The 20,535-nt window shown below is 42.6% G+C and overlaps 1 long non-coding RNA gene and 1 pseudogene across 1 annotated transcript; both read left to right on the top strand.

The window, feature by feature from the left end:
• The first annotated feature begins 7,391 nt into the window (after window positions 1-7,391).
• LOC144097164 (uncharacterized) lies at window positions 7,392-16,076 on the top strand. The gene is made up of 5 exons (XR_013306932.1): window positions 7,392-7,575; window positions 9,889-10,003; window positions 10,246-10,400; window positions 14,113-14,220; window positions 15,900-16,076. It is a non-coding gene; the product is annotated as an uncharacterized LOC144097164 (long non-coding RNA).
• A 2,258-nt stretch (window positions 16,077-18,334) lies between these two features.
• On the top strand, window positions 18,335-19,232 carry LOC144117802 (uncharacterized; annotated as a pseudogene).
• The last annotated feature ends 1,303 nt before the right edge of the window (window positions 19,233-20,535 follow it).

The following is a 20,535-nucleotide window of genomic DNA, read 5'->3' as shown; positions in this document are numbered from 1 at the left end:
ATTTTTTGCTACATTGCTAGCCACATGATAGAGTAACATTTAATAAAAATGTTACTGCAACATTTGCTTCCTGTGAGAAATGCTGCGTAATGAGGTCAACTGTTAGAAAACATTTAGACACAGACAATGGTTGGACAACTTCTCCAAAGTGAAACTGAACACCAGCTGAAAGTACATTGCAAACATGATGAAAGTGCACAATTTGAAAGCCGAATTTCCATCTGCCATTTGGTAAGGAAATAAACAACTGAGTAAACCAAAAGCATGGGCAAACAAATCTGTGAATGCAGTGCAATGTAGCAGTTACATCTTTGCTACACAACCATTAATCAAAAACACCAACTCCTTCATGGATAACAAAAGCACCGACACAACAACATATTGCTCAATGCAATGTTTAATTTAGTAGGTACCTATTGCCGCCCATTCATGCCTGCTCTTCCTGCAGATAAATGAAACGCCACCAAAAAGCAGCGAGCAGCCATAATTGCTGCAGTGACAAGGAGGATGTGCACCATCGATACTGTTCCCCCATCCTGAGTAGGAAATAATAGCAGTTTTTTCTGGAAATACTCTGAAAGCACGAATTTTCTATCCATCGTTTACTTAGCTTGCACTGACACGACCCATTGTGTACTCGGTACCTTTGACAAACAAGGGGCCAGCCGATAGGCACACAAGACTGTAGAACCTAGCTAACTTGCAAAAAATCAATGCACAGAAAGAAAAAGCTGACAAAAAAATGAGGAATTCCTTATTTGCACTTTTTATACAATACTAAGAATGTGGCTAAGATATGGCATGAACATTGTTTTTTTCTGTTCACTTAGAACCTTTCCAGCCTGTGCTAGCATATTACTGTGATGTAAATAATGAAGCATGCCAGCACTGTACAATATGCTGTAACACTTATGAAATACTCCCCTTCAAGGCTACCGCATGCCTCTTACATGCGGTAAAGTTTAAATCTGCCAAACTAGCTAGTCTGCAAGATGAGACGCCAAGCCTCTGACATCTGGCGATGTGTACCTCCCATGTAATTAGAGTGATTGGAGATGCTCCTTTTTGATGGCATTTCAGTTGCTGGGTGTGGAAGAACCAGATATGAAGGGCAACAACTAGACACCAACTTTTTAAGCAACATCACAATAAGCAATGTGCCTTAGCTTTCCTTCTGTCCAAAAAGGAGTTTCATTTTCTATGTTCTGTGTACACACAACTGCTTGCATGTGGACATTTTGGCTTGCTGGGAGGTGCTTTCCTCTGTTAAACTACAGTTTTAACTCTGGCCTCAGTCTTCTGCGCCTTCTTAATTTTTTGCTAGCGTTCACCTTAAGTCGCGTACAAACTCACGCAGATCTCCACTTTTCTGCGTTTCCAGCTGTCACATCTTCTCTGCCTTCGTCATGTCCACCACTGCATCCAATGCCTTCAAGTCTGCTGTGTATAATCATTTTAATTAATCTGCCTACACATGTATTTATGTTAGTTGCTCTCCTCTCTTCGATGCCAATTGGCCCTGAGAGTAAATAAGTGAAATGGTAGTCTAATCTAGGTCTGAGCAATCACGCATTATGTTGAGTTTATTTTACCACGTTGGCCAGTACAGAGTGGAAGGAAAAAAAGCTGCTAAGTGGAGCTCGACATGCCTCTCGACCCCTACACTGGAAAGCAGCAGACACCAAGGCATACGTAATCACTAACGACAACAGAACATGACAAGTGTGAAGTAATTCAGTAATGTTCGTCGCATTTACCACAGTGCATACTCGCTGCTCAGTAATTTATTACCTGATTAGACATTCTTCAAAGAGAGTGTACAATTATGTGTTTTGTTTGAACATGGCACCACAGTACAATGACAATCATTAACCTTGTGCCAACACAACATAAAATAAACTTCTGCCCAGTAAATGCATTGCTTACAGTGCCACCACGGCACCTGTTTAGAAAATAAGCTCAAGATATTAGTGACATTAAATTTGAGCAGACGGTAATTCCCCTACCCCCTCCCAAAAAAAATGAAAAAGGGTGCTCTTCCGACGGTACGTTTGTACGCTGTAATATTTGCGAGTCCAACTACGTTTGAAATTCAGATATAGATAATTAACGCCAAAGCATTCGGTTGAATGCGAGGCGCCAGGGCGCGGGCAAACAGTAATCGTCTTCAGGTATCCACTGGTGCCACGCCCTGAGGGCCACTGCTCGGCGAATACCATTCATGGCCACGTTCACATCCAACAAGCTTGTCACAAACATCACACAGGTGATGATGCAGCAGCAGTTCATCATTGCTGTTGGCCAGTGCTGAATTTTTTGGCGTGGTAAACGGAATCATCCACCGAAACGCGCGTCGACTGTTACTCGCCAGATTCTTGCAGTCCCACGAGGGAGAGCAGCTTTTCCGTCGGCTTCAAGTCTCCTCTTTCGTGCAGGGCCACTGGCATTGTAACGCACATTCTGCATGATCGTTTTACTACGCACCGATGCCGCACGGGACAGCGAGCTGTTGTATGTACACTCCAATGCAGCGTTCCGGCCACACACATACACACACACACACATACTAAAGACACGAAACGCGCAGGACGCACGCAGCGAACACGGAAGAACAAACACCCATTCCATAGCGCCTGTTCATTCAACTCCACACTGCGCTAACTGCGCACATGTTTCCGACTGCGGGCTCGGGTAGCGCTTCGACTTCGCCATGGCTAGCCATGGCCAAGCTGCGCTGCCGCAGGTGGTAATAACGTTCATGCAACGAAAAGAAAAAACAATATATCAAACGATTCAGGTTGTCAGCTAAAAAAGCTACCGTAAAATTAAATACATCTTATATGTTTTTGCCGTTGTGCGCCTTTGCGACATCAGCGACGTGAGCTTGAGCGCGAATACGCGAATGGCGCTATGAATTTCCCGTGTTGCTCCGTAAATTGCAAATGGCGCGGCTGCGCCGCTAACATTTAGACATGCTTGCAGAGGTAGTCGGTGCGAACAGTTGGAAGTTCAGTCGACTGGAATTGCTCAAGGAAAGTCAGCGGCACTGCATTTTTATTGTTTCTGTGCATTGCGAGTGACTTTGGCGGCAGCCACTCGGCAACGTCTCCGGTTTGGCGAACTTGTGAGAAGGTGAGCCTTTTGTTCTCAAATTTTGAAAGCGGTTTTTTGTTTGTATTGTAGCCCTGCGTCTCGTCGCATGTTATGTTCACGATAACATCAGTACAACGTGCATGCGCTTTCTGTCCCTATTTAGGGTAATATTGGTCGATCAGCGTAAACTTTTGGATTCAATTAAGCACGAACTGTCCATGTTGGTACTGCGTGTCGAATGTGTTTTGAGATGATTCTGAGCGGGAGATGGTGTTCTGATAATTTGTGCACTACCAGATATAGTCTAGACATTTGAAACCATTTATCACACTGAAACAAAGTTGGAAAACTGTTTTGTGTTCATGCATCTGCTGTCCTTAAACTTGACTTTTCGGCAATCATTCGCATGGCTCCTTTGGATCTGGAAAATTGACTACTGTTGCCAGGGGTGCCTGGTAGCAGAGCTCCTGGGGACGCCCAGTGGGTCATTTGTTTGTCCAAGTGCCTAGTACCAAAGGTACCATTCCTGACATTTTTTCCCAGTCCGTTAACCTCATATTCCTTGCAAAGATTACAGTATGTAATCAGGTAGTAAAAAAATTGGTAACTTCTGCATATTTCAGAACAGTTCAGAGAAATGCGCATGCAGCATCAGTATTCTCTCGGTAGAATTTCTGAGACCTGGATTCATTTCTTCTAGGACTGTGGCAGGCAGTAGGTCAACTGTACATAAATTTATTTTCCTCTGGTGCAAAGTAAAGAGTGCAAACGTCATAAGACAAGTCTCTAGTCTGTTTCATTCTCACTGCATTTGGCCAAAGCATAATATGAAATGCTGTATGTTTATGCCCTAGTTTCCTTTACATTGAGCAGTAGATATTGACAGTGAATAGCAAGGCAACTCCACTCGCTGACGGTTTTGCCTTCGGCAGCAAAACAGGGAATACCTTACCCCATGTGTTATCTCGACAGACTGAAAACTGCGATGGACAGCTGCGTCCACAGCTGCTATCACCTCCCAAGTGCATGCGCTCGTAAGACACATAATAACTCTGGATTGCCATTAACATAGCCTTGCTCATTGCAGTTGCCGATAAATACCTCATAAGTGGTACTATTATGCACTCTTTTCTTTGGCACTATGTATGAGCTTCTGTTCTCGCGCTTTCTAGAAATAATGCATGCAGTTTTGAACTGCGAAAAGAGAATTTACGTTTAACTAGATTGGCATGTCAGTATGTTACAGCCAAATTGTACATTGATGTCAGTGCTGGTGGTTTCTTTTCATTATTTTAGGAGAATGTTATAATTTTACCTATAGCAAATAATAGCCCTCACTAATTAGCTGATTTTGTCATGTCCAGTATTCTGATATGCTAAGCCACCAAAGCATGATTCAGAATGTTGTCAGAACTAAAGGCACTGAGTCTTTCGTGTCAGTAAAAAATGTGCTTTATACCCCTGTCACATGGCATTCCTCGAAGGCCTTTCCAGCAAAGGCACCATTTTTCACCAAAGGAGCGAAAGCTTAAAGGAGCAGCGATGCAGCTACACGGTGCAGCCCAAAGGTGAAAGTCGTTCAGGCTTAGCACCCGCTGCTATACTCGAGGTGGCTGAAGTGAGTGTTCTAAAATAAAAGTGGTGTATTCTGTTCATTCGTTGAGCTTTGACAATTTTTTATTCTGATTGCTTCCTTAAAAGTACTGCAACAGCTACTCTCATCAGCAGGAGCAGGTTTTGTACGTGTATTGCCTTGGCCTCCATGGGCGCTCGGTGTTGCCGCAACACTTTCACTGTCTTGAAATTTGAACATAAAACATAAACACCCGTACAAAAACCAAAGCCAGACACACCTTTCGTATTTGAAAAAAATGTTTTCAAACATTATTAGCTTATGTATTTTTTTTATTGCTTTTACTTTTTGACTTTGGATGGTACTGCGATCACAGCTTCTCGAATGCCGCGTCTTCGGGCTCCGAAGGTCTCGGTTGAGCGCCTTCGCCTCCAAGGCCCTTAGCGACAAAGGCGCAACATTTGTACCGGGTAGCTGCACTCCTTACGCCTTTGGATATGATTCTCAAAGGCCTTTGCGGTACCCGTGTGACAGGGGTATTAGTGTGGTATGGCTGCTTGAACACCTGTCCCTGGTATCTCACAAACTGAATAAGGAAGGGAAAAGCCTCAGGGTGCTTGCCGACGTTTCGACAAGAGGACTTGTCTTTGTCTGGCAAAGTGTTCATCATTGGTGGGGTTTAAATAAGGTTTTCACTTCGGGGCGAAAGGCCTGTTGTGTGGGACGAGGGTGCGATATGGGAAGGGCGTTACGATGGGGAGAATGAACCTTGACCAGGCATGATAGCTGCTAAAGAAGATTAACCGGTTGACCTGCAAAACTGTGAAAACAAAAAAGCCCAATTCAGTAGAAACGAATCTCGGGGTATAGAGTGTGGATAGTGGGCTTGAATGGCTATGTCCAGCCACAACAGGTGGCTTGGTATGGCTGGTTGCCTTTTCCTGAAAAACTAGGATAAAGGAATTAAGGAGCATGGCAGAATAAAATACCAGGGGGGGGGGAAATAATTTGAAGTAAAAAGAGAAAATGAGGGCAGGTTCGGAGAAAAGGCAAAAAGAAGGGGGAGGGGGAGGAGTATGGCAGCCAAGGTTCCGAGAAGTGATGTCAGGAGGTGCAGGGCGTAAGGTTAAAGTATAACGATAAATTAAAGAAAGCAGGAAAGGAGGGGGAAAATGTGGGTTGGGAAACCTCTGACCATGTGCAAGGCCTTTTCAAATAATTATGCCAATTCCTGAATGTACAGAGCTGGCCACATTTAGTGCAAACATGTGAGCGCATGGCCGCACTCTTTAGAGGTCCACTGTGTGCGGCGCAGCCACTCATCGCTGCAAAATGGCGCAAGAGGAGATGCACCTGGATGTGGTGCTTCGTGTCATGTTACACTTCGATGTGTGGCAATGTCAGACACAGTGGCCCAAAGAGCACAGCCATGTGCTCGCGTGTTCGCACTAAGAGTGGACAACCCTGTACTTGATTCTAAGTTTCCTCTGTATATGTTGACCCCAGACGAAAACAAGTTGTCTTGTCGAAACGGCAAGCACCCTGAGATTTTTCCTTCCCTTGTTCACTTTTTGAGTGTCAAGAAACCATCTGCCTACTCTCTCTGTACCATGCACTCCACATCTTGTACGGTTATCTTTGTATGTATACACCAGTGATAAATCATGAAGGAAATCAAGGGATTTGTATTTGTATTGCTTAACACTTACTTTAAAGCTATATCATGAGGGTATAGTTGAAAATGTGCTACGGGGGCTTGGTTGTGTGTCGTGACTGGTTTCTCTTTATCAGGGCTACTTGACAGCCACCATGAAACGCAGGCTTTTGAAAAGTCGTTCCTCATATAAAAGAGCGTTTCCACTGTTACAATGGAAATGTTATTTGCTAAAAACTTCAATCATTGCAGTTCAGGGATTGATATTTTTCAAATAACTGACCTGAAGTTCAAAACCTGCAGAAGGAACTATGTAACTTTTTTCCTGCCTTAAAAACCCAGTACTTATTTGCCAGTTTCAGCAAGCAGAGGTCTGTTTCATGGCACATACTTTCCACTACCTTGCATGAAAATTGTGCAGTACAGGCCCACCATAAAACTAGGGGCATAGTATACTGCTTGTATGCAACTACTTTGGCGTTAGACCATGCATAGCATGGTCTTAAGTTATTCTTTTCATTTGCAACTGGTTCATAAAAGGCCTATTCTGGCAAAAGGCATTTAGCAATATTATCTTCCTTTGAATGCTTCTAAGGATAACTTTAGTTCATTCAGGAAAATATATATTGACAATATCTCTTACAGGCATGATTGTCCATATTAGCTCTTGTTACCTCACAGTATTTAGTTTTGTGCCTCCAGCATCACTGACTTGCATCATATGTTAAATAGAGTAGTAAAAAGCTCGCTGTTAGTTTAAACCACAACTCATGATGGGGCTGTGCACTTTTTGTTGTGTTACATGAAATATACTTATGTATGAAACAATTTCTTTCAGCTGCACCTCACATGATTCAAATTCCATCAGAAGAAAGGCTGCAACACAACATTGCTCACTATCTGTTGCTTTCCCAGCACATAACATGCCATAACAGCTCAGAGCAGGTAAGATGTGAACAAAAACAGTGCATGTATATGTTCCACACATGCATTTTGTGTACTACCAACACTATGATATGATTAACTATGTCATGTAAGAGAGAGCACACAAATCATTTTTTGTATACATTGCAGCATGGTTATTTCAAGTTTTAAACTGGCCATTGAAATGACCCATTGTATCACCGCTGGTTACCCGATGGCACTGGGGATCGAACTCCACACCTACCGCTTGCGAGGCAGATGCTCGGACCACTAGGCCACTCCTGTGGTCCCCCCACTGATGTTGCTTACACCAGGCGCTGTTAAAGCCCCGGTATGTATGTTAACTGCATTTTAGAAAACCATTCACTTCCAAAGTACCATTTCATCTTTATAGCAAAACCACAGTTCGCCTAGCTAGACAAACCTGCTGCATACAAGCCAGCAGAAGGGTTGCACATACATGCTTCGTTAGGAAAACATAAAAATCAAGCAGAGCCTGCCCTTCATGGTGCATTATACCCTGATTTTGAGCAATGATCAAGATAGGCAGATGGTCATTTCATTGAACACTTGCATGATACATTTGTGGAATCGAAAAGACAAGTACTATTGCAAAATCTTCAGTGTTTGTTCTCAGAGAAAACATATCATGAAAAAAGTGTTGGATTAGTTATGGTGCACCTCGTATGGGGAAAGGGGCTCCCACTTTGTGAAAGGCTTAATTTTGGAATAACGACAGCATTTAAACTAGTTGGGTTACCATGTTTAGATAGTGGATGTGCTCAAAAAGACACTGGAAGTAAGCGCACTGTGTGGAAATCTCTTTCTGTATCCTTGTCTTTTCGAGCGCTTTCACGATCTAAACTTAATTTTGCAAGAGAGCAAGGAAAACAAATATTTAAATTCTGATAATTAAGGATAAAAGATCATGTTTCATTGTGTTGCTTAAAGTGTACATTGTATCACTATTGCTGTATTGCAGCACTTCTGTCGTGGCCTTGCATTGCAGCCTCTTGACTTTTGTTTATATAATAGGCAGTCCTTTTTTTCATTCGATTGCAACACTTTAGGAGTTACTACAGAGTTGCGTGGTAGCGAACTCTCAGATTAACGGTTTGCATTATTACGCCCGCATAACTTGCTAAGTGTTTCACTGCAGTCTTGTTACTAGAACAGCCTCTTGAAAGTATTCAGCCTGGTGGTCATTGAGGGTTACTGTTCACATATCAAAATGCCGGATCAGCTGTATACTCTTTACAGCTACCAGAACTATGGTACATTTCATGACATGCTGGCTGAAGAGTGCTGGAGCACCAGACTGGGGATTTGGATGAAACAATTTTCAAATGTGTGCTCGGTATCACGCTGTTTTGTTCCAGTTGTGGAGAGGTTTTCTTTTCAAATTTGTTCTGTCAAACATTTAAATTTTGGGCAATATGTTGTTGCCTTTATCTTGTGTTCTCTTTGTTGTTGAGGTTTAGTATTTTTGGCACAAGCACTCCACTCTATTACTTTTCAGTATAATTTAAAATTTGTAGGGCACGTCATGAAGAATAATACTTCTACTTGAATAATCTGCATGTGTTTATGTTCTCATTGTTGATATAAAAACTTAGTTGAGACAGCTTGTATTTTAGCTCTGGCTAGAATTTTTAGGAGAGCCTCAGTAACATAATCACATGACCAACACAAACTTGGTATTATTGTTTGTGCAATGAAAAACAGTTTTAAAATAGTTATTAACAGCTGTCAGTGTAGGACTGGCCTAAAATGTTTTGTGCTCTATGTAGCTCTTCTCTGAGGCAGGATTAATTCATCTGCACCTGCAGCCTGATACCGCCAAGATACCAATTCTTGGGTGAACTTATGATTTTTTTCACTGAGCAAACTTGCATCATCTTGAAGCATGGAACTTGAGCTGATTCTTAACAGCTCTAGTGTAGCGAATTTCATTATCCTCATTGCTTAGTTTACATTCACCTCAGGACAATGGCCTTTTCCAGTTTAATTATCTGTGTCTTGCACCAGCTACATGCCACACTATCAGAAATCACCTAATCTTATCTAGTGAGCTTATAATCAGCTATCTCCTGCTATATTTTCCTTAGGGTGAAATTCATTTTGTTGCGATACAATGCACAAGCTGTTTCCTGGCGTGGTGCTCAGCTTATCTGGAATGAAATGCTTGGGAAATGGGTCTCTGATTTCACCTTGAGTAGACGAAATTAACTTGTGCTAAGGCACTCTTTGGCCACAGATGCCCTTGTGCCATTAAAATCCATCAAATTCATTATGTTGCCCTAAGATACCATTGGTGATTCATTCTCTGCATTGTATGCCCTGGCCAGATCCATTTTCTTCTTTTAATTTCTGCCAGAATATTAACAACTTCCTTGTTCATCCCTGTTATGGTTTCACTCGGTCAGTTGTTCTATTAATAATTATAATCACTTTATTGAAAACATATTTTGGGCTAAATGGCATCAAGTTTGCCACTCTGCATAATGATATGTTTGGTCTTGTATGTCTTTACTTGTGTGGTAATGTTTATTTTGTGCTCACTGTCTAAACAGCCTTATTTGCCTATGATATCCTAAGCCCTTCTATACCTATTTTCCTTCCCCCTGGCTCTTTTTCTTTTCAGTCATTCCTCCTCTTTCCTTTACACCGGCCATTGGTCACAAGGCTGCTGTGGGAACGACAGTCAGCACTGGGCCCTTTTTTGTTCATGGAACCTGCACTGCTACTATTAGCACATAGTACGTTATCAGTATTTTTGTGATACTGCATTTATTGTTATTTATGAAGTAGTTGGCTAAGGCAATGCTAGCAGTGTTGGATATTGCAATATATTAAGCATATATCTCACTTGCAATATATCAGTGTGTTCACTTTTACACTACCCTCTATTTCTTTCAGTTCAGTTATTTGGCTATAGATATATTGTGCTGCTTTCCTAGTTTAGTCCACTCAAACTAAAACTTTGCTCTTTGTGTCACAGGTAGAATCTACAATGATTGCTGCTCTGTGTCTTGTAAGCAGGAGGCAGTGTTCAATGGAGCCATGAACTTTCCTTGGAATTGAAAAGCCTTTGCCGTATTATGCGCTGAACCATGAGTGTGAAGAGGAAAATGTCATGTCTTGATTTCTGCAGAGGTGAGCCATTGCGGTGAATCCACCAGCGCGAAAGACAGGGATGAGAAAGGAGACAAGACAGGTGCTGACTCGCGACTATAGTTTATTGGTGTGAACAAGGAATATATAAAAAGCCAAGCAATACCATAAACCATGTAGTTACAGATAAGCATACAGGACATGAGTCAAAAATCGCCCTCAACATTTCCCTGATCGAGGTAGTCCAACTCATTGTGTGTTAACACGATAGACAAAACACACATTCTTCACGGAGTCATAAGATGTGTCTAGCCTCGATAATCTCCCATTTAATCTCTCTGAATTTACTGCCAAAATGCGTGTTGCCAAAAGGAGAGGGTAGCAGACTTCACATCCCGTGCAGTGTACAGCAGAGTTACCCCAACCACCTAGCCAAGCCCCTACCCTCTTGTGTTCCTGTAGTCTTACATTCATACACCTTCCAGTTGCACCTACGTAAACCAGACTACAAGATAATATTTGATACCACATTCATTTTACAAGGTACATATACATTTCACTCTACACGTGTACTTTTCTCGAGCCACATTCACAGAATTATTCTTAAAATCTTACATGCTTTAGACAACGTATTAGGGGCCGAGAAAGCCACTTTTACATCATACCTTCTGGCCACATTTTTCAAATTTTGCAACAATTTATGTACATACGGTAACACAACTGGTCTTTTGGCATCTCGCTGGCTGGCCCCAGCCAGATTGTGCCGGTCGCCGCAAAACTGTCTCAGCTTCTTTAACAATTTATCATATGCTCTTGCAGTAACAAGGTTTGGAAATCCTGCGTTCGTTAACCTTAAAATCTGCTCTTGGAAACTAGTCGTCATGCTGTGAAAGCATAATTTCATCAATTCTGAGCCCGCGCTAGAAAGTGCAATGCTATCTTTCACTAGCTTGGAATGGTCGACATGTAGCCAGGTAGCAGCTTAACACTCGCCAGCACACATGAAGTGTGCTGAACATCAAGGTAAGGTCCAGAAACCACAGCTCTTTTTCTTGGGACATTTGCTCCAAGGTAAACTTGAGATAAAGGCCTTGCTCCTTAAACAACTTGAGAAGATGTACAGGTCCCGAACTATCACAACCTTTATAAAAGACCAGAAAATCATCGACATAGCAAAAGATTTTTCCCCCAGCCCATGCACATTCTAGACAATTATTCTATCCACCCTACTCAAGAAAATATTTCTTAGCACAAGGTCAACCTTTGAACCACTACATATTCGAGACTTTAGAACACATACCGCACTGCACTACTCTACAAACATGCTCTTCAAATAAATGCTATTCAATAACATGCTCTTCAGATAAATTTCAGAAAAGGATTCATGCAAAATTATCTCTGGTTATTTGCAAAAGCATCTGTCTACTTCGCATCTTGAAGATCCATTTCTTGTACACAATTTGCAGTGTGGTTGAGTATCTTAAGAATGACAATCCAGCTGATTGTCTTGTGATTAGTGTCGATGTAGAACTATTTTATTCTATCCCGTATGAAGATCTTGTGAAAAGCTTATGAATGTGTATATCGGAGCACAACGATGAGCTCGTGTTTAGGAATGGGTGTGTAACATAAGTCTTTTTTGGCACTTGCCTCCTTTTATTTGAAGTGAAGAGCATGTTTGTGGAGTATGGCAGTGCGGCATATGTTCAAAAGTCTGCTAAATGTATCGATTCGAAGGTTGCCCCTGTGCTAAGCAATATTCTCTTAAGCAGGGTGGAAGGAATGATTGCCAAGAAATTGCATGGGCTGGGGGAAATCTTTCGCTACGTCTATGATTTTCTGGTCTTTTACAAAGGTTGTGATAGTGTGGGACCTGTACATATTGTGAACTTGTTTAAGGAGCAAGGCCTTTGTCTTAAGTTTACCTTGGAGAAAATGTCCCAACAAAAAGAGCTGCGGTTTCTGAACCTTACCTTGATGTTCTGCACACGCCATGTGTGCTAGCGATATTCACCCAGGAGTGTTAAGCAGCTACTTGACTGTTGGGTCGAACGATTCTAAGCTAGTGAAAGATAGCATTGCGTCGTCAAGTCTAGGCTCGGTATTGGTGAAGCCATGCTTTTACAGCGTGACAACTGGTTTCCAAGAGAAGATTTTAAGGCTAATGAAAGCATGATTTCCCAACCATGCTATTGCAGAAGCGTGCGATAAATTGTTAAAGCTGAGCATATAAGATTGGGCAAGTTGGTCTGACATGCTAAAGATAAGAATGGCGCAGCATCAAGTAACGAGGACAACAGGAGAGCACACCCATGCACAAGTGCCATCCTTGGAGCGGATGCAGAATCTAAGAGCGTGTACTTGACATTCAGCGTTGACAGCCAAGGATCGGGCTCGTTCAATCTTTAGCGTTCAAATCCGTGTTTCCTCGTTTCCTTGACTGTCAACGCTGAATGTCAAGTACGCGCTCTTGGATTTTGTATCTGCTCCCTCCAGGGTTGGCACTTGTGTGTGGGTGTGCTGTCCTGCTTTCCTCGTTACTTGATGCTGTGCCATTCTTCCCTTTAGCATGTTAAAAGCTGAAACCCCTTCGCAGGGACTGGCATGATCAGGCTGGGGCCAGCCAGTGAGATGCCAAAAGACTGACTGTGTTGTTGCAGATTGTTGCAAAATTTGAAAACTGTGGCCAGAAGGTATGACGTAAAAATGGTGTGTTCGGCCCCTAATAAGTTGTCTACAATCTGTAAAATTGTTAATAATTTTGTGAATTTCGTTAGGGAAAAGCACATGTGTCGAGTGAAACGTGGCAACATATATGTGCCTTGCAACCATTGCATGCATTGCATACCATTATCATGCGGTTGGGTTTATGTTGGTGAAACTGGAATGTGTATCAATGTAAGACTACAGGAGCATGAGAGGTATTTGGATGTTGGTAGGGGTTGCAACTTATCTGCATATTACAAGGGTTGTGAAGGCTGCTAGCCATTCCTTTCGGCAACACGCATTTTGGCACTACGTTCACAGCAGATTAACCAGAAAATTATCGAGGCTAGACACATCTTATGACTCGGTGACGAATGTGTGAGTGTGCTGCCCATAGCGTTAACATGCAGCAGGTTGGACTGTCTAGATGAGAGGAATGTTAAGGGCAATCTTTTACTTATGTTGTGATGTGGCTTATGTGTATTTGTGTAGTTTGTGGCGTGTGGCTTTTCTGTATATACTCTGTTCACTTCAATAAACTTCAGTTGCGAGTCAGTGCCTGTTTTGTTTCTTTTCTTGTCCCTGTCTCGTGCTGATAGATTCAAGTACTTGTAGAGTAGATTCACTGAATTGTGTACTTGCAGAGGCTTGTGAAAAAATGAGAGGAATTTTCTTTCCTTTATGCGGAATGGAAGGTTGAAATTTTTTTACTTAAATGTTTGCAGCATTAAATTCTATTCGGAAAGGTAAAACCCACTTTATTGTACATTTTGTGTGCACTGGTGCCGGTGGCTGCATGCAACTGACAACATTCGTCCAGGTTATCTAGCTAGCGTCCTTCTTCCTTGTGCCACATTTTCTGAAATAATATTTTGTCAGATTTATTTCAATCAGAATTTCTAAGAACATATTGGTGATCACATATGACATAATTCAAAGCGTGATCATTGGTATTTTTTAGTCTGGGGCAGTACAATGAGAAGTACATAGTATATAGTAAAATTAAATATGACCAGTCTAACATAAACAAAACTACTTTTTTTTAAAGGAAAATTTTGCTACCGAAGTGCTGGAGTGACATGGCATTATGAAGACGTGGACAGTGTGCTGTATTCATGATGGCACGAGAACTTGCGTACAGTGCTTCAGGTAACTGGTGAGTACCTTGGTGCTGTGCTTCTGCTAATGTAGCCAAATTATGTTTTTAATCTAAGAGGTATCTGAAAGCTTAAGCAAAAATTGAGTAGTATTTAGATATTCTTGCACCAGATACCACTGTGAGAATTAGTTATTAATGATGTGTCTCACATGTACCCTTGTCTGCTGAATATAGTAAGAATGGCTTTCGAGCTGAGTGCCTCCGACGTATGAAAAAAAAATGGCCACTGGGCTGCTCCACAACGCGTGGAGCAGCCCAGTGTAGCACATTAAGGCTTCATGGAGTGGAGAATGAAGGCAGTAAATAATTTAAGAGTAGAAAACACAGCACAAACCACAGGACCAGGAAACTGACAGGACACACCGACCCTGATGACACTCTTTGCATGAAGGGTGTTATAAAGTTGCCTGTCATGTAGAGCAAGATGGAGGTCGCACAGGACAGGAGTTAAATATGAGTTGATGCAGACACCTGTCATTACGTAGTACTCACTGTAGAACTCGAGCAAGAAGCAAAGGTAACAGCTGAGCATGGCCACTCTTGTGCTTTCCTCCGCAAGCAATCTAGAATTGCACTTAGGAATCTTTTATGCTTTCTCTTGACATATACATCATTGCTGCATGTGGCGAGGAAAAGTACATACCCTTGATGTCAAGTGACAGTGAACTCACAGGGCTGGTAACAGCTCACTGAGGTGTTGTGGTATATCTACAGGGCACCTCATGAGAACAAAGAGCCCTTGAAGGAATTCTCTCAAAGTTTGTTGCCACATGTACCTCTTCGTAATCAATGACTAAAAGGCAAGCCTTCCTTTAGTGTCACAAAAAAAGGCCTAGGACATGGGTCTTTTTGCTTCTCCATTAGTGCCAAAATGTTTGCTAGCGAGATCTTTCGCAGATATATAATTATTTCACAAAATGTCAAGAAGGAGACTGAAGCTGCACCAAGCAGTACCAGTAAAAAACTTATCACAGCTGTTCAAAAAGCAGAAAGATTCATGCCTTCATCCTTATTTTGCATCAGACACATGAGGACACTTCGTCTTTCTGGGTCATCATTTTAAAAAGGTTCACATGGCAACGGCCTTTGGTTAAATTTCTGCCAAGAGCCCTTTTTTTGAAACTTGAGCATCCGTTCCTTGTGAGGCACACTGCAGAGATATTGGAATGCCATAATAAAAAGCGTCATAATCTGCCGCAACGGGCATGCCCGGGGACTTTCACTTCGTCTTGTCTTGCCTATAACAAATTGGATGGACGATAAATTCGGCAAGCGTCTCCCACCTTTTTCAGATGTTACCAATGTTCCTTGCTCGCTAAGTTGTGCATTTAGTACTATGTACAGAAAGGCACCTGCATTGAATTGCATCTGGCCCCCATCCTGAGCTACTTTCTATTTGCACAAAATTATAAGCAACTGTAAAGACTTTCATGCGCACAGTGCCGCCCGGGAAAGCGCATTTTGTCTGCTTCTTTCTGGGCCTGTGGTTTTTACTGTTTACTGTTATGAGAAATGAATTTTGGGCAATAAATTATAACGGGTTGGTTCTCGGTGAATGGCTTTTGAAAGCTTCTACGAAAGCCGATTGTTCAATAGCGGATGGTTGAAATGTATTAGTGAAATTTATATTTGGCGTTGTGTGACCACTAAATGAGGATTTTTTTTATGCTTTTCAGATGGATCCGACAGCAATGTGCAGATGTACAATGTGTGTAGTTTGCCATGAAAATAAAACGTATGTACTTGTACTCACCCAAACACTTACCACTCTTTCATTCTAAGCTGCATTCTTTGTATGTATGCACTACATAATATGCGTAAAGGAAAGCCTTGTACATAATACTTATTTCTTCGGCACCTGGACGGCTATATCTGCAGTGAACATTGCGGGCAGAAGCTATACGAAGACGCATGTTCATGTACTACAGAAAGTACATAATTACAATACAGATAATTTCCGCTCTAGATGAAATGACTTCCGAGTAAACGGAGGACGTGTGCATACACATTGCGGAAACTTCAATAAGAACAAAACATAAGCATTCGTTGTGAAAAAACGATTTCGGTCTCGTGCATAGCATGGCGTAACATTCCGTTACCAAGAATGTGACAGTCGTCATACGGAGTCTCTGTTTCTGACATTTAGTCCGTACCTCATGTTGCGGAAAACCCTCCGGCAACGCATTACCAGCGGGTTTCTCTGTACTGCGGAGCATTTTTTTTTACAGTGCATCTTTCCTGTCTCCTGCGTTTGCACAGCCGTGGTGTGTGTGTGTCCGTGCTTCGTTTGGTTTGAGATTTCGTGTATTTTTGGTGGTGGGCGGTTGCAGGTACACTATATTAAGTGTTACGTGCCTGTTGGTCACTTAGTGACCGCAGCCACTACTGCACGCGATGTCGTCGAAGTGCCGAGGTGGCGGTCAGACTTGTTGTGTGCCTGGTTGCGACAACACGCTGAGAGACAAGAACGTTTCATTTCATGCGTTCCCTGCAAATGAAAAAGAAAAAAAGGAGTGGGTAAGAAGAATAAACCGCCAGGGAAGTTCTGGTCGCCTCTCTTTGTGGCAACCTTCTATAAGCACCACCGGATATGCGGAGCCCACTTTAACGCAAGTGGACGCCGTGGTTATATGGACCGGTTGCCAACAATTTTCCCCCATAAAGTCATCAATCAACTATCTCCTTCCTTTAATACCGGTAAGTATATATATTCAGACGGTTATTGCATATTATCATAACTTCCAAATCCGTTCCAGTCGCGAAACGCAAGAAGACGAGCTCCAAAACTGCCTCTGCCAGCCCGGTGCTCCTTCTGAACGAGTTGGAGATCGGCTGCGTAGTTGATGTGCCCCAATGCGATCAAAGTAAGCGACGCTTTAACTGTGCTATCTTTTTTCTGATTCTTCGGCTTTGTGTGTACGCATTTTCATGAAAGCGTTTTGTACGCAGAGAGCGACGCAGTTTCCAAGGAGCCCACCCAGCTGACCTTCGGTGCACCGGCTTCGCCTCGCACGGAAACGGAAGGTTAGTGGTGGTTAAAAATTGTCGCTTTCTGCATTCCACTATGAAAACTTATTTTTCGCTTTTAACGGACCCCTATCGCGCCCACTGATGCCGGGGTCAACGGGTGTTGTGGCAACCGGTATATTAATAGCGAGCGGCTTCTTCATCCAGTGAAAACTGACGAAACTTTTTCCCGCGAAGCCAGTTTTCCGCGAGCTTTTGCAGCTAGCCATGGGACGTCTGCATGATAGGTTGCATGATAGGAGTGGCAGAACCTCATGTGTTCTGTGACATAAATGTTATCAGTGATTTCTACCGTGCATATGTTACTACTTCAGCGAGTTTTATGATAAACGCGGTACCTCTTCGACCAGTGCACGCATTGTGAAACTTACCCATTTCATTTCTTTTTCCTCGACATTATTCCCTTCACCCCAGCTTGGAGAAATGTCACAAAAGTCAGGCTATCCTAATGTAGTGCAAATTTGGCGGACCTGCTGGGTGCATGAAACCTAGTATTTATGTATTTTGGTTCACTACGGATACGGTCATGCAGCATGATTGGCGATTACACACCAGTACGCTGGTAGCACAAGCTGCAACCTCGTCGAACTGCATGCTCAGGAGGGGAAACAAAAAGCTCATGAGGTTTAGAAGTATAACTGGATAGTATTGATCTGGGCTTGCTGGTTGGTAAGCTGCTTGCACAGGTGGATCAGTGGAGTGAAAGAGAGTTGGGCTGTATGGCTTCGTCATCCTGGTTCTTTGTTGTCTGTATATCAATGTAAGCCGAGAGCAAAGGTTCAGAACACCCATTGTGGGCTGAAGTGACTATTTCAAAACCTGAAATCTGCATTAAAGCAGGGCCTAACTGTTCGAAAATCATTAAACAGTCCATTTTTTTTAGGTGCCGACCACTCATACTCCATGGGGCCTCCAGACGCAGCATCTGCTGCCACACTAAGAAAAGTCGCCCACCTTCTCGAACACTGCGAAAAACTCGAGCATGAAAATAGCTTGCTCCGCAAAGACAAATCTGAGCTCCAGAAAGAGGTCGAGGATCTGAAGTCTCAGTTGCACAATGTGAAAGTTGAGGTACTCAAAAGATTGTGTCTCCAAGGTTCACGATTTTGTTTCAGATGAGAAACAACTCGTGTTTTATACGGGCTTCAACTCCTTCAAAAAATTTGATGCGTTCGTTGAACATGTTGAATGCATGTACCAGGCATTGAAAACGGGTGCTGGCAGGCCACCAGCACTGACAATGAAAGAACAGCTTATTGCAGTGCTTTGCAGGCTCAGAGTTGGCTTGCTAGAGCAGGATTTGGCATATCGCCTGAACGTGTCTGTGGCGACCGTGAGTGCTATGTGCTCATTTTAGGTTAATTTTTTTGTACGAAATGCTAATCCAGGTACCAATGTGGCCATCACGTAACACAGTGGACCTGTTCATGCCTGACAATTTTAAAGAATTGTACCCATCTACACGCATTGTACTGGACTGCACAGAAATTTTTATCAAGAACCCGTCTGACTACAAAACACAAAGCGACACTTTCAGCTCGTATAAAGGACTTAACACCGCAAAAGGGCTCATTGGCATCACTTCAAACGGCTTCGTTTCTTTCGTGTCTAATCTTGCTCCTGGAAGACTTTCTGATCGAGAAATCACAAGACACAGTGGCCTGTATGAGTTGCTCGAGGAAGGGGACAGTGTAATGGCGGATAGAGGATTCCTAATTGAAGATGACCTCCGTCAGCTTGGAGTCAAATTAAACATGCCACCCATGTTGAATGGCCGCACGCAGTTGTCACTGGCAGATGAGTTAGCAACACTGCAGATAGCCAGTTTGCGAATCCATGTTGAGCGTGTCATCAGGGAAGTTAAAAACTTCAGGATACTCCGTGCTGTCTTTCCTAATGTTATGGCATAGAAGCTGAACAAGATATGGAAAATTTGTTGTTATCTCAATAATTTCATGCATGAGCCCATTCTAAACCGATGAGCGATGGTGGCGTTTTTAATGTCTTGTATGTTGTGTATGGTCTGCTGTAACGCAGGGGTGCTCAAACTTTTTCTTTCTCAGTTGAAGAAAGACCAACTTTATTTGCCTAAAATGCAGTCGGCTTCTAACAAGTTTCATTTATGTTTTGGCCAGCTTCGGTCACGGAGCCTGTCTTGGAAAGATTTGCTTTATGGGGGTTTAACGTCCCAAAGCGACTGAGGCTATGAGGGACCCTGTAGAGAAGGGCTCAGGAGATTTCGACCACCTGGGTTCTTTAACATGCACTGACATTGCACAGTACATGGGCCTCGAGAATTTTGCCTCCATAGACATTCTACCGCTGCGGCTGAGACTTCAAAAGGTGCTGGCCGACATATCTAAAAGGGGTACGCAAACTGCACTGCACCTGTACAAATACTTAAATTCAGTTATGACTGGCTGTATAGTAAGATAGCAGTAAGCAGCTAAAGCATTAGTCCCAAAATACTTGGCTAAGGCGGATGAAGACATGCATGAACATAGGTGCTTGGGGAATCTAGGAAGTGCTCCAAGAAATCAGAGTTCCGCCAAACGCAGTTTGAGAATCCCTGCTGCAGTGCAAGGCATTGAACTTGCGTTAAAGTACACTACTTCATGCACAGCAGACTAGAGCAGCATTTCTTGCTCTGCTGAAGTCTGAAGTCACTGTATAGGCTACATAGGGCTGCAATGTCTTATTTCTGTGTCAGTGTTGTGCAAATGATTTGAGCATAGAATGTGGCAGTACTATATCCGAGTCATGACTTGAAACCAAATCACCAGTCTCATTGCTGAACTACACAGACAAGATGGAAAGTTGATGTTTATAGCCATTGTCTTTTCTACCACAGATTGTCTTTCTTAACTTTTTGGAATGAAATCTGTAAAGTGAATATCACTTTGTAATTTTTACATGTGTTAGTGACGTGCTCCTATTTCTCAAAAAATTGTGATATGTATTGTATATTTGTATGTGTGTACTGTATATGTAAAAAATTTGTATATATATGCGAGTATTTCATGCCAATGAAATTTGAGAGCTTTATTACCAACTCTTATGTAATGTCCTGCATGAAACCCTTGAGAACGAATTTATATGAATCAATACTATCGCACTCAATATCAGCTGCAGTACTCTAGATGCGGCAGGTTTGAGCTTGGTCGTCAAAGCAGTGCGAGCCCAGTGCTGCTCGGAAATTGTGCATTAACCCCTCAGAGCAGAGTTCAAAGTATGCTGAATGTGCACTTTGGACGCTCTCTATGACTAAACATTGATTTACTGTAA

Source organism: Amblyomma americanum, chromosome 1 (assembly GCF_052857255.1).
Source record: "Amblyomma americanum isolate KBUSLIRL-KWMA chromosome 1, ASM5285725v1, whole genome shotgun sequence".
Taxonomy (NCBI): Eukaryota; Metazoa; Arthropoda; class Arachnida; order Ixodida; family Ixodidae; genus Amblyomma; species Amblyomma americanum.
This window is presented reverse-complemented; position numbering and strand designations above follow the sequence as displayed.